The sequence below is a fragment of the Electrona antarctica genome, assembly GCF_951216825.1.
Source record: "Electrona antarctica genome assembly, chromosome: 11".
Classification (NCBI taxonomy): domain Eukaryota; kingdom Metazoa; phylum Chordata; class Actinopteri; order Myctophiformes; family Myctophidae; genus Electrona; species Electrona antarctica.
Window position 1 is genome coordinate 32126919 of NC_136792.1, and position 12500 is coordinate 32139418.

The window sequence follows — 12500 nt, forward strand, 5'->3', positions numbered from 1 at the left end:
GTGGGAAGTGTCCGTGCAAAGTTTCACGCCGATTGGTCCAGTTATAGGCCCTAACGTGACATAGTACCACCATCAGGCCATAACAGCTAGGCAGATGTTATGGTAAGGCAGTTATAGGCAGATGTTCCACAGACAGATAACAATGTTCAACCTGTTGACCCTTATTTTTGCCACGTCGAAGATTATGCAACATTCTTTTTTTTTCTTAATAGCAGATCTACCAGTAAGACGCCTGAGGGCGAGAAGCAACACAACCGCCTGGGTGACAGCAGACTGCTGGGCGAGCGCTGGTGCTTTGGCATGGGGGGTCAGATCAACATATCTGCCTGGGTGACAGCAGACTGCTGGGAGAGCGCTGGTGCTTTGGTATGGGGGGTAAGATCTTAATTTTTGGCCCTGTCAAGAACTCTAGTTTTCGCCGGCTGCCGGCTGCACAAATAACTTTGGTGCAGGCCCAGAGTTTCAATGGACAGGTATCAGTCAAAAGGGAGACATCGAAGAGGAAGGATGGATGGGGAAGGATTAACATATGGAATGTCAGAACAGGTCAGCTCCATATGGAGATCTAAGGGTTTGAGGTCAGATGTAGAGTTGCTGGCCATCAGGGATCTCCATATATGTGCCTAATATTGATGACATCAGGGATCTCCATCTTTGATGATGTCACGTGATGTCACGTGCTCCATCCCTGATGATGTCACGTGATGTCACGTGCTCCACCCCTGATTATGTCATGTGCTCCATCCCTGATGATGTCACGTGCCCGACACACAAACTGATGGGAAATGCACGATTCCATAGTTAACTGCAACAAGCTCACAATGCTTCATTGATATGCCTGAGATGGCCTGTGTCCCATTTATTTCTGTCTGTTCCAGTGGTCAGGTATTCTGCATGCCACACATTGGCACTGTGTGCCACTCTCTATTTAGGCTCAAATAGAATTATAGTTTACTTTGTGATCTGTGGTTTTGTTCCAATATTTGAAGTAATCTTTGTTTTGTTTTGAGATGTACTTTGGTTGGCCCAGATTGTTTGATGTCTGCCCTGAAACCCTGGCGTGTGTGGGAGGAGCATCTGGACCAGCTGGCAGAGGGGAATCTTATCTTTTACAAAGATTTAAGCTACAGGAAGAAGACTGTAGCAGCTGGTCCACCCGTTTCAATCCAAATCCATCAGAATTTAACACAATGGCACTCATGCTCAATTGTGGTAGATGATATTTGTAACCGCATAGAGGTTAAAACATACAGTATATTAATGATCTGGTAGGAGGATAAAGGGGGATGAGGGGGGGGGGCATGTATGTATTTCAGTAACCTACTTTTTTATTACTGATAGAATATCAAACCCATTGTGTCCTGGGTCTCTATATATCTCTCTGCTCAATGGACATGCAGTTAAGTAACAGTCTCATCACTCATAGTCGGACAGATATAGGATACATTTAATAATACGGGTTTGAATCTCCTATTGTCCAGACAGAGCACTCTGTGACTGACGATGACAAGGCCTTGAATAACAGTGAGGATCTGTATATGCTCCACGCCAAGCGAGGCTGTAGAACATTTTCAATTCTCTACAAAATGCAATGGTTTCAACAACTCTCATACTGTGCTGTGGATGTGCTCTGTGGTATGAATATTGTGAGAAATACTGTCTAAAATACTAGCAAGCCAAGCAGAATCTAGAAAGTTAGGAATTGGAAAATCCTTATTTCAAGGGACAGAGAGACCCCAAAGAAAAGTGACAACCTGGGAGTCCAATCAGTCCATATACACAAGGTGTTAATGGAAGTATATGGAACACACCATGCAAGGCTGTTGTGGATTTTCAATGCTCTACCAATATCATCACGGGCCTCATGCACCAACCGTTCTTATGAAGTTCTTAAGAGGAAATGTGTTCTTAGACCAACTTCCCACTGTTCATAGGTAAGAACAAAATCTGCGCACACTGTGGAGCACTCTTATCCAACCTTTGATGGGACGCCCTTAAGCGCAGAGCCTCGGTTTCGATGGGCACTGATGGGACGCTTGTTTTACATCTCTGGCTACTACCGAACGACAACCTACCTCAAACCCTAACCTAACCATAACCGCAAGCACGGAGCAGCGCATCCCTCACCAAACTTAATCCGGTCGTTTTAACGGACCCCTCACCAACCTTAATCCGGTCATTTTAACGGACCCATCACCAACCTTAATCCGGTCGTCTGTAAAACAAGCGCCCCATCAGTGACCATCGACTCCCAGGCTCTGCGTAAAAGTTCATCCCAACCTTTGATGCTTTTGAAAGCAGGGAGGCATTGGGTCCCATTTTTGGTATGACCCAGCCCGGGACATTCTAACCACTAGGCCACTGAGCTGGGAGTTGCAATGGTGATGCTTCGGAATAGGGGGTTCTGTGGAAATGATGAAACACATAGTATATGTATAATATTGTCTGCCTGTCTGTCTGTCTGTCTGTCTGTCTGTCTGTCTGTCTGTCTGTCTGTCCGTCCGTCTGTCAACTCCTTTACTCTGCACCTGGCCGTGACTCGTCCCCCGTTGCTGTGATTTCCCCTCTCCACCTTTCTGACGGCTTCACATTAATCATCCCTCCATCCCCAGGAAGACCCTCTATCTCTCTGTCTCTCTCTCTCTCTCTCTCTCTCTCTCTCTCTCTCTCTCTCTCTCTCCTGGCCCTAGCTATCTTTTGTGTGCCTTACCCTTTATCCCTAAACCACTTTGTCATATTTTATTATTTTGAAAAACATTTAAAAAACTATAGCCGATCTACATTGACACATTCTGAGCTTGTAGAACGAAGCAGAACGAAAATACATCGCTTGGATGCACCTGGGACTTATCCTCAGTGATGTATCCCAAGTGTAAAATAGCTCGAACCAGTGCTGGTTATTTAGTTAGGACCCACGACAGTGGTGTTCGATACGAACTTAACCGGGATGTAGAAACCTCTACTTCAATGCTCTACGGTTGCTTAGCCATTAGCCAGTTATTCTATCCCATCTAGAAGAATCGTGCCAAAGGTAATAGAAGCTATCCAAGGTATATGGGTGGTAAAGCCAGATACCTTGGTTCGTATGTGTTGACATGTTGGAGATACCGCGCGCGTTGTTTGGTATTCCAGGTTTAGAAGCCATGGGAGCCGCCTTTTATGCTGTGCAAGTCTAGTGTTACGATGATGTCACCACTGTGTATATCCATCTTTGGAGTTTCTACATTAATCTGATGTCAGCGCTGGATATCGCTGTTGTCTTCATATATGGGACTATGGGTTATCCCATATATGGAACTCTAAGTGAAAGCCTTCGCAACACCAAGGTCATCTGGGTTTCGGGTCTCGCAAACATCATACCCCTCACTCGGGTGACCCAGCCGGGGTGATCAAGTCCCGACTTAAATACCAGTAGCTACCCTCGATCAGACCCACTAGGGAAAGACCAGAGGTACAATTCTGGCATGTGGAGGTGGAGGGACTAGGCTCTGTGGGTTGACTCCTGTCCGGGCCCCTCCTATATACGTCTCACCAGGTCCACTCCTGCTCTCACCAGGAGTACCACCAGGACCTGTGCGTTGCACCAGACTCCCAGCTCCAGGCACTTCATTCAGGAGTGGTGGTTTCTAGAGCCGCAATGGTTCTGCAGGCTCCACCTGGGCAACGGTGGTACTGCAGGCTTCGCTTGCGGCTCAAATGGCCCTCCTAAAGGCCTCATCGAAGGTCTCTCTCTCTCATCTCTTTACTGCTCATGTAACAAAATCGCACCTGTGCGAACTGAGCGGTGGAACTATACATTTATTGTTATAGTCACTGTGTGTTGTAACTTGTAGTACACAGGTGTTGACTTCAGCAGCTGCAGGGTCAATAGGTCCTACTCAGACAGGGGTCAAAGGTCCTACTCAATCGGACATATGGACGAACAGACAGACGCATAGCTGTGCATTGGAGACGGTGTGCCGCTGCTCATAAATGGTGTCACCTTCCTCCAGGGTGCATCACATGATTGGCTGGTTACCAAGGAAAGAGTTCTGACCAGCCATGATTAGCCGTAACGCATTGATTTTCTATGTAGCAGCATAATTATTATGAATCATGAGAGGGAAAGGCAGAAACATAGGGAGGATTCAGTCTGCTCAGCAATACTATTTATGCTACAATTATGTTTACTGCACGCTTCAAAAAGCAAAACAATTTGAATACATTTATTTTTTCTTTGTGTCTCTAAATTATGAATGTCTTCTCTCCTTTGTGGGACGATTTTCAGCCAAAGCTGTGAAACCAGATTGGACAAAATAGCCTACGGGCTTTTGTGTGTATACAACCTCGAGGTGCACATAGTGCCAACTGTGGTTAACCTAATGCAACCATAGTCCATGACAGGATTTCCAATAGCTGTGGAAAATCTCTGGCGTTTTCCTCTTCTTACTTGGATCAATGTGTTTTGGTGCTTGGCTGGAGCCCAACGAGAGAGAAGCATCTGATCAAATATGATAACAGGAGACAAAGCCTGAGAACAGCAGAGACACAGGATTACAGTTCTTAGGAACGTGGAGGCTGAGACATCGTTAGTTTGCGTCATTGTCGAGGCATGACTAACACCAAACAACAGACAGGCACCCATTGCCTTAAACGCTGCATCATCCCTGCTCTTCACGCACTCATTTTGTTTGTCTGGCTCTCTTGTGCTCTTAAATGCAGTCTAATCCCTGATTAGTGGAGGTAGAGGGCGTTTTAATGTGCCACTGCACTTGCTGCTCCATTGTGACACACGTCAAGGCTGTCTCTCTCTCTCTCTCTCTCCTCTCTCTCTCTCTCTCTCTCACACACACACACACACACACACACACACACACACACACACACACATACATACATGCTTGCATACACATGTGAACAAGACCGGGGGCCCTAATTTGGGGCAGGCACACTGCCGTGAGGCATGCATGTCGTTTTGAGTGGTGCAACCACTTCAAGGAACAGCAATGTCCGTCCCTCCCTATGTCCGTCCCTATGTTTAGGGTACCAATAGGGGCAAAAGTGGCGCTGTTGTGCTAGAAATAGAGAGAGATAGTGTTGTACTGTTGCCTGCTAATTACAATGTGGAGCGTGCATGAGATGTGGAGAGAGAGAGAGAGAGAGAGAGAGAGAGAGAGAGAGAGAGAGAGAGAGAGAGAGAGAGAGAGAGAGAGAGTGTGTGTGTGTTGTCTGCTAATTCCCCCTCAGAGTAAAGGTTCATACATAGTCTGGATTTTCGGTGGTTAGGTGACCACCAAACTACAACATGACGTCACAAGCCACGGTGAAGAGCAAACCACCGCCCCAGCCCTTCTCTCTGTTTTTACTCACCACCGCTCAACGTTATTTCAGCTCCGGTGGTCAGCTCACCACCACAATCCAGACTATGAATGAGCCTTTACTCTGTCATTTCTCGACCGTTTCGGACGCGGGGCGGCTCGCCGGTGTGATTTTATTTTATTTTTTTTCATATTCACGTGCACATGTGTTGTCCGTTACATAGGGTTTATTCTCATGGGAGAATGATGATGTGGTAGTTTTTGAGACAGTTCTTTGAGACCAAAGCTTTGGCTGGAAGGACGGAGTAGTTCTTAGTGGTACTTGGGGTATATTGTATAGAAGTACTATAGCAGTTTCCGAGATGTCTTGTTTAGAACTGACGTTCTATACGGACAGTGCCATCCTGAATGTTTTTGTAAACCCTGTCTACATGTGCATCTGTAGCTTGCGTATTTCGAGAACATCCGACGTCTTCAAACTCGGTGGGCATGTCGGCTGCGTTACCCAGTGTCGAGTCGTCAGATCTAGTATTAGCAGATTGTCCAGAACCGTCAATCTGATATATGCCCATAATATGGGCAATATGGGCATGCCCATAATAGTTTACAATTTACAATTTAGGCATTTAGCAGACGCTCTTACCGCCAGGGGGCAGTAGCGATAGTTCAGCAATAGTAGGCTCCCGTTCTATTTCACTTGTAGAAGAAGAGCACCCCCTCCTCCCCAAAAGCAGCTAGCGAAAATCGGCTCAAGCTAATGTCAACATCGTCTATCTAAGAGTCTTTATGAAGCATTCATATTTTAACCAGGTGGCAACGTGGATTTACTATTGAGCCGCTAAACATATAGTCGCTATATTCATCCAGCGCGATCTGCTGCCGTAAATACGAGAAAAGGGCGTATAAATGCCTCCAGGCCTCTCCATTGTATGCAAACCTGGATTAAGCTCCAGGCAAAGCCGATAGAGACGGGAGCTGCCGATTGAACGGGAGCTCCGATCCACGGTAAGTAAATTATTATAATGTTATCAATTAATAGGAAGCTACATAACACGTAAAAGAAGTCCTTGGCGCTCTGAGAGTAGCACGCACGCATATACATTACCCACATTTGTTACACTGCATGCATCCAGCACTCCAGCAGTGAGATAAGCTCTTAGGATAATTTTAAAGTCTACCCAAACATGCATCACAACAATACATTCACCTCAGAGACAAACACACAGGAGCCTCTTTCACACAATCCTTGTCTCATGCAAACAAACACCAAAGACATTTATACAAGAGGCAAAACATCAACAAATAAACACAGTTCTGGGAATATTTTTAAAAGACAAAGATGATAAGCACAACTATGAGTCATTCTCAACATGCAAGTGGCCTTTGGGATGTCAAACATCTTGGTTTATTCTTAAACAGAGCATAGAGGTTTTAACATATTCCAATTTCCAATACATAAAAGGCATGCCGCTTTGTCTCACAAGTTCATACAGAAGCCAGTAAAGACTAATCACATGGAGTACATTATCTACTCATTATGGTAAACATATAAATTTGGTGAGCATGATGCAATGAAATGCAAAATGCCTTGAACTATTGCAACACTTTTGTATTATATTTGTGAATAATATGTGTATGTGATATTCAGGGCAAAAATTGCCACAGGAAAACAACAAATGGCATCAAAGGGAAGGGATCTCCCTTCCTTCCCAGCATGCCTTTCTCTTAGATGAACAGACAAAGAACTTCAGAGAGTGGCGTCACCTCCACTGTCGACATGGATGTCTGTACTGCCACCTGGATTCAAAGCTATACCTACCGGTAGTTCTTTCACAAACATTGGAAACTATCTACTGCAGGGGTTTTCAAAAAACCTTTTTCAAAAAAAGTTTTTTGAAGACCCCTGAAGGTCCCTGAAGATGAATCAGGGACCCCCACTACATTACTGTCTAATATTGTGTTCCAGATGCCACTGTTGTTTGACCACATCAGTGTGCATGTTGGATTCATATTGATGTGTATTTTCAGACATTTAACCACTTAAACCCTCAATACTAGGGATGGAGCTCGTTAATGTTTTATTGATAACGATCACCTTATCGATCAGGCTTATCGAGCCGGGTTCTTATCGAGCCCACTATCGAGCATTTTCTATTATTTCGTGGAAAGACAAGAGACGATAAATTCTGAACAGAACCAGTATATCTTTTACTAGGGCCTTCAAATACAGTACTTTTCTAACAGACAGAAGGCAATTGACCTTTTTACCAAAAAGATTATATTAAAGAAACTGTTAAAGGTATATTCAGTGATTTGACTTAATTCAAATATCACTCATTTTTTCTTTTTTTCTGGATAATCCTCCCTACTATAGAGTGTGCTGACCATATAAGGAAATCCTCCCTGTCCCCAGTGAGCCCCTGGGGTCAAAAAACCCTAGTTTCAGTTTTGGTGGCGGGTGGCAAAACCTTCATCCAATCAGGATGAGAGGGGCCTTCCTCCAATCATGATCGAGTGGGGGCGGGCCTTGGTGCACATGCTGTTGGCCTGTTGCACTTCCCCCCACTGTAGAGTGTGCATGTGCACATGTTGTTACCGGGGCGGACTGGGTGGTTTTCCAAATCACCCAAATCACTGAATGCTCCTTTAACTGGTTAATATATGTACTGCCACTTAAAAGCGTAATTGTGTTTACCCAGACAGCGCTAGTTGGCATTTATTTCTTGATCGCCTCTTGTCTTGATTGTTTAAACATGACCGGGCCACTATGCCGCTATGCTCAATAACAAGCTTGATAAGCCCAAAGCTTATTGATAACCGGTATACTCAATAAGCTTCTTATCGGATTTTTTCGGGTATCGGTTATCGAGCTCCATCCCTACTCAATACTCAAGTAAACTTGATCTTTCACTCTGTACTTATTCTGCTTTTTTTCTCCACTCTCCACCAAACCTCTTTGCCGAGAATAGCCGATCTACGAGCTCACAATGCCTCACGTTGTTGGGATGGTATAGGGTCCAAGTGGGTTCAAGTGGTTAATGTAAAAAAGAAAATCCTATCACACAAAGATGTGGTGATAGGATCCCCTGTTGAAGAGCCCTGATCTACTGCTCAGGAACATCCTAGGCTGCAGCGCTTCAGGCAGGTGTTCTTAGTATTTTGTAATGTACATTTAATTTGACCATAAAGCAAACGTATCTAGAAAAAGCAACACATTTCCTGCCAAGTTACGCCAATGTAAAATGTCCCTTTAAATGTCACTAGCCTGTGTTTAATAGAGTTTAGGAGTAATTATGCTGGGACCCTAATCAGAGGAAATGGCTGAGGAGAGTGGGCAGATTGCTATCTGTTCGACAGACACAAGTCAACAACACCTCTATCTTCACTCACATTTCCCCCGATGCCACAACACTTTATCTCCCCGTTACTACATGAGAGGAGATGTGTCCGTTGACAGTTAATTGTGTTTCAGTGATATGTGTCTGTTTTAGTGTGCGTGCGTGCGTGCGTGCGTGCGTGTTAGGGCTTTGTTTTACCAACTGGTGGATTTATTGTTGTTTATTCTGTTTAACGATAGACAGCATTTTGGTGAGTCCAGTTTTCATTTCTTATTATTGTAGCAGCTAAAATGGATGTGGGTTTGAAGCAAATTCACTTTGTCAGCCTTCTGATTGGTCCCTGACTGACTAACCAGCAGGGTCTTTCTGCCTTGTTCCTGCTTGTTTATGTTGAATTTGCTAAAACATCCTTTTTGGAAAATGGTGGTGTTCGTTTCTACTGACACCAAGTTTAAAATAAGAATTGAATTCACAGAATATCAATAAAGCAACTGAAAGTTATTTCAATGGGAGTGGATGAAGAGAAAGGATTTATGGATATATATTTGAATATATAGGATATTATATTTGAATATATATTCAAATGCCAGTATCACTTCCTTCCTGGGCTACATGTTGTCTCAGTAAGACAGCCATCCCCACATAGACATATAAAGGTAGACGTCTCTTCCGGCTCTGGGGCGGGTGTTTTCCAGAGAAGGTAACATTTTCCAGAGATTCCTTGCGAAGCATGAGCGGAAGCTTGCCAAGCTTCTGTGTGCATAACAGAAGTCCCGGAAAAGACGCGCTGTGATTGGCCAGGCCCAGTAGTCACTTGAGTGGCAGCGTGAGACATGGAGTCGCCGCATGAGTGACGTCAGTTGGGCAGCAACGCAGCGTGCCATCAGCACTTCCAGCCCCCTTTTCACACGCATCGCTCCAACGAACTGCAGTGGCCAATGAGGCATCTCTTTTTGTTGTAATATCTGCTCCCCCACTCCACAAGGATGGGCAGTGCACCAAATCATTATGGTCATAGTTGGAATTTAACAATCCAGTCAAAACCTAGTCAAACACACAGACTACATTATTCTTCTGGCCATAGGGTGCACATTTCAATTTGTGCTAATGTTATCTACTACAAATACATTGGAAACTACTGAAACTATAGTGAGTGCAGTTTCTTCCAGCAGTGACATTTCTGCTTATATTTAACTGTTTTTGTTTAATTACTATTTATTTTTGTTTGATGTCCAGAAACTGATATTGTGTGGGATGCTGTAGAATGCTTGAACTTGCCGTTTTAAAAATAAAAAATCCATTGTTACTGTACATCCTCTGTATGGGTCTTTATTACATAATATAGGTAGGTAAACTACTAGTTGGTGGGTAGTAAGGCATGGCTCCCCCATATCTTACAAGTATGATCCTACAAACCCTCCCGCGCACTCAGATCAGCCAACGCAGGGAAGCTGGAAGTACCTTTACTAAAAACGCTGGGACAACACTCCACACGTCGCAAACTCTTCTCCCTTCTGGCTCCAAAACAATGGAATGCACTTCCCATCACAATCAGAACTGCAGCCTCACTCCCAATCTTCCGCCGTAGTCTGAAAACCCACCTCTTCAGACTCCACCATGGCCCGTAGCACTTGCCCTAGCCTAGCCCCTTAGATAGCACATTATGTAGACTTAGATAGTATTTTAAACAGACTTATAGCATGTTACGTAGACAGCACTAGAATTGCATTTTATGTAGTCATAGCACTTTATAGTACACATGTATAATATATAATAATAGTATAGTATGTATAGTTTACATAGATACTCCACTGTTACGTTCTTAGCTTACGCATGTTTCATGATAACTACTTTTTATATATGTGATGTATGCCATGCTTTTTGTTATTGCTTAATGTAAGTCGCTCTGGATTAAGAGCGTCTGCTAAATGCCTAAATTGTAAATTGTAGTAAACTAGTAAAAATCACTAGAAGTGAAAGCCCTGTGTGTGTGCACTGCGTGCGTGCGTGCATGCGTGCATACGTGTGTGCGTGCGTGAGAGAGAGAGACGGGAGAGAGAGAGAGAGGAAGAGAGGGGGAGAGAGAAGAGCCATTCTAGGCTCCCAGCAAAGCTACTTATCAGACCTCCTATAGTAAAACCAAATAGAATCCCTGTCTCCCATCGCATCTCCTGCCCCTCCCTGTTCTTTATTCATTCCTTTTCCCTCTGCCCTCATGCTATCTTTCCCCTCCCGTCTCCTCCACTCCAGTCCCTTTCGTCACCACTGTCGTCACTTGGGGGTGTCTCAGTCCCACGCATTGCATCGCAGCTCTCTCTCCTGGCTGGTGGAACAGCAGTGACATCTACTGAGAGGAGAGGAGAGGAGAGGAGAGGAGAGGAGAGGAGAGGAGAGGAGAGGAGAGGAGAGGAGAGGAGAGGAGAGGAGAGGAGAGGAGAGGAGAGGAGAGGAGAGGAGAGGAGAGGAGAGAGGATTTTAGTGAGCCGAAGACAACCAATGAGACCTGAGGCTGAATGAGAGGAGAGTTGCTAAAGTAGAGCAAGGAGAGAGAGAGAGAGAGAGAGAGAGAGAGAGAGAGAGAGAGAGAGAGAGAGAGAGAGAGAGAGAGAGAGAGAGAGAGAGAGAGAGAGATGGGAGGGTCATCTTTCATACTTTTATTAACAACGTTTTCTAGTCAACAGTGAACGAGTGTTTCACCTCAGTGCAATTGAAATCTCCCTGCTCTTTCTTTTCTTCCAGAGCAGCATTGTGTTGGAATAATTGCCTCTCTTCAGTAACAACACCTCCAATATGAGTGTTTTCTTTAGGTCTAGTCAGAAGGCTTTGATACAGGCTGCCTGCGTGTTTGTAATTACTGCCTTAGCAAACTCGTTCCCAGCGCCTGTATGTGAGGTCAGCTCCGGCCCAATTTACTGAGCTCATGACAATTAATGACTGACAAACAAGCAAGTATCAGTCAATCATACGCTCACACAAGCACGCCTGTGTGAGCAATTATGTAACATCCCACATGAGTGAACACATGCACAGACATTAATGCTGGTGAGAGTGAAAACACAAATACATACAAAAGATGGAAATACATGCCCAGACGTGCACGTGCATAGGCCTACTCTGCACACATACAAACACAAACGCATGCATATTAATTTAGCTCTTGACAGGCACCTCTGCCATGAATAATTCAGAAGATAGTTTGCATAAACCATCCATTCAGTCATACATTAATTAGAATTATAGTGGTTGTATGTGCGCTGAGCAATCTGCATGTCACAATAATAAAGCTGGGATTCGGTGCATATTCATGGCCATGACTTGTGGGAAATCTGGCGCAATTTGCAGTCTCTCCACAGACTACATCCAATTTCATACAGGTATTATATAATTTAAATGTCACAAACCATTCTGACCATTTTATTTTACAGGCAATTTCATGTAGTGATGGAGTCAAGCCACAACAGACTGTGTTGGTGATTAAATACGTCCTATGGCCAGTCCAGCCCTGATGGCAGCGTTGTATCTGTTGACAATCCTTAAAATTTCAATAACATACTCTAAAACGAAATCAATAACTGCTCCTGGAACTCTTCTCTGTCTCTTGAGCGACTGGATTCCACACAACAGCCCTTGGATGGCTGAAAGAGATGGTAGCCTAATCTAGCAAACATTTAGCCTTCAAGTAGAGGAGCAACAATGCAGCACTCTGTTTGGAACGTGTAATTTCTAATACTGCTATATCTGAAGCATGCCATTCAGCTCATGTACTCCTTTATGACTGGTTAAATGGATTACCGGAATCTATCCCATGTGATTGATGTAATATATATATGTATCCAGCCTCTGTAGGGCCTGTTCATTGTACAGA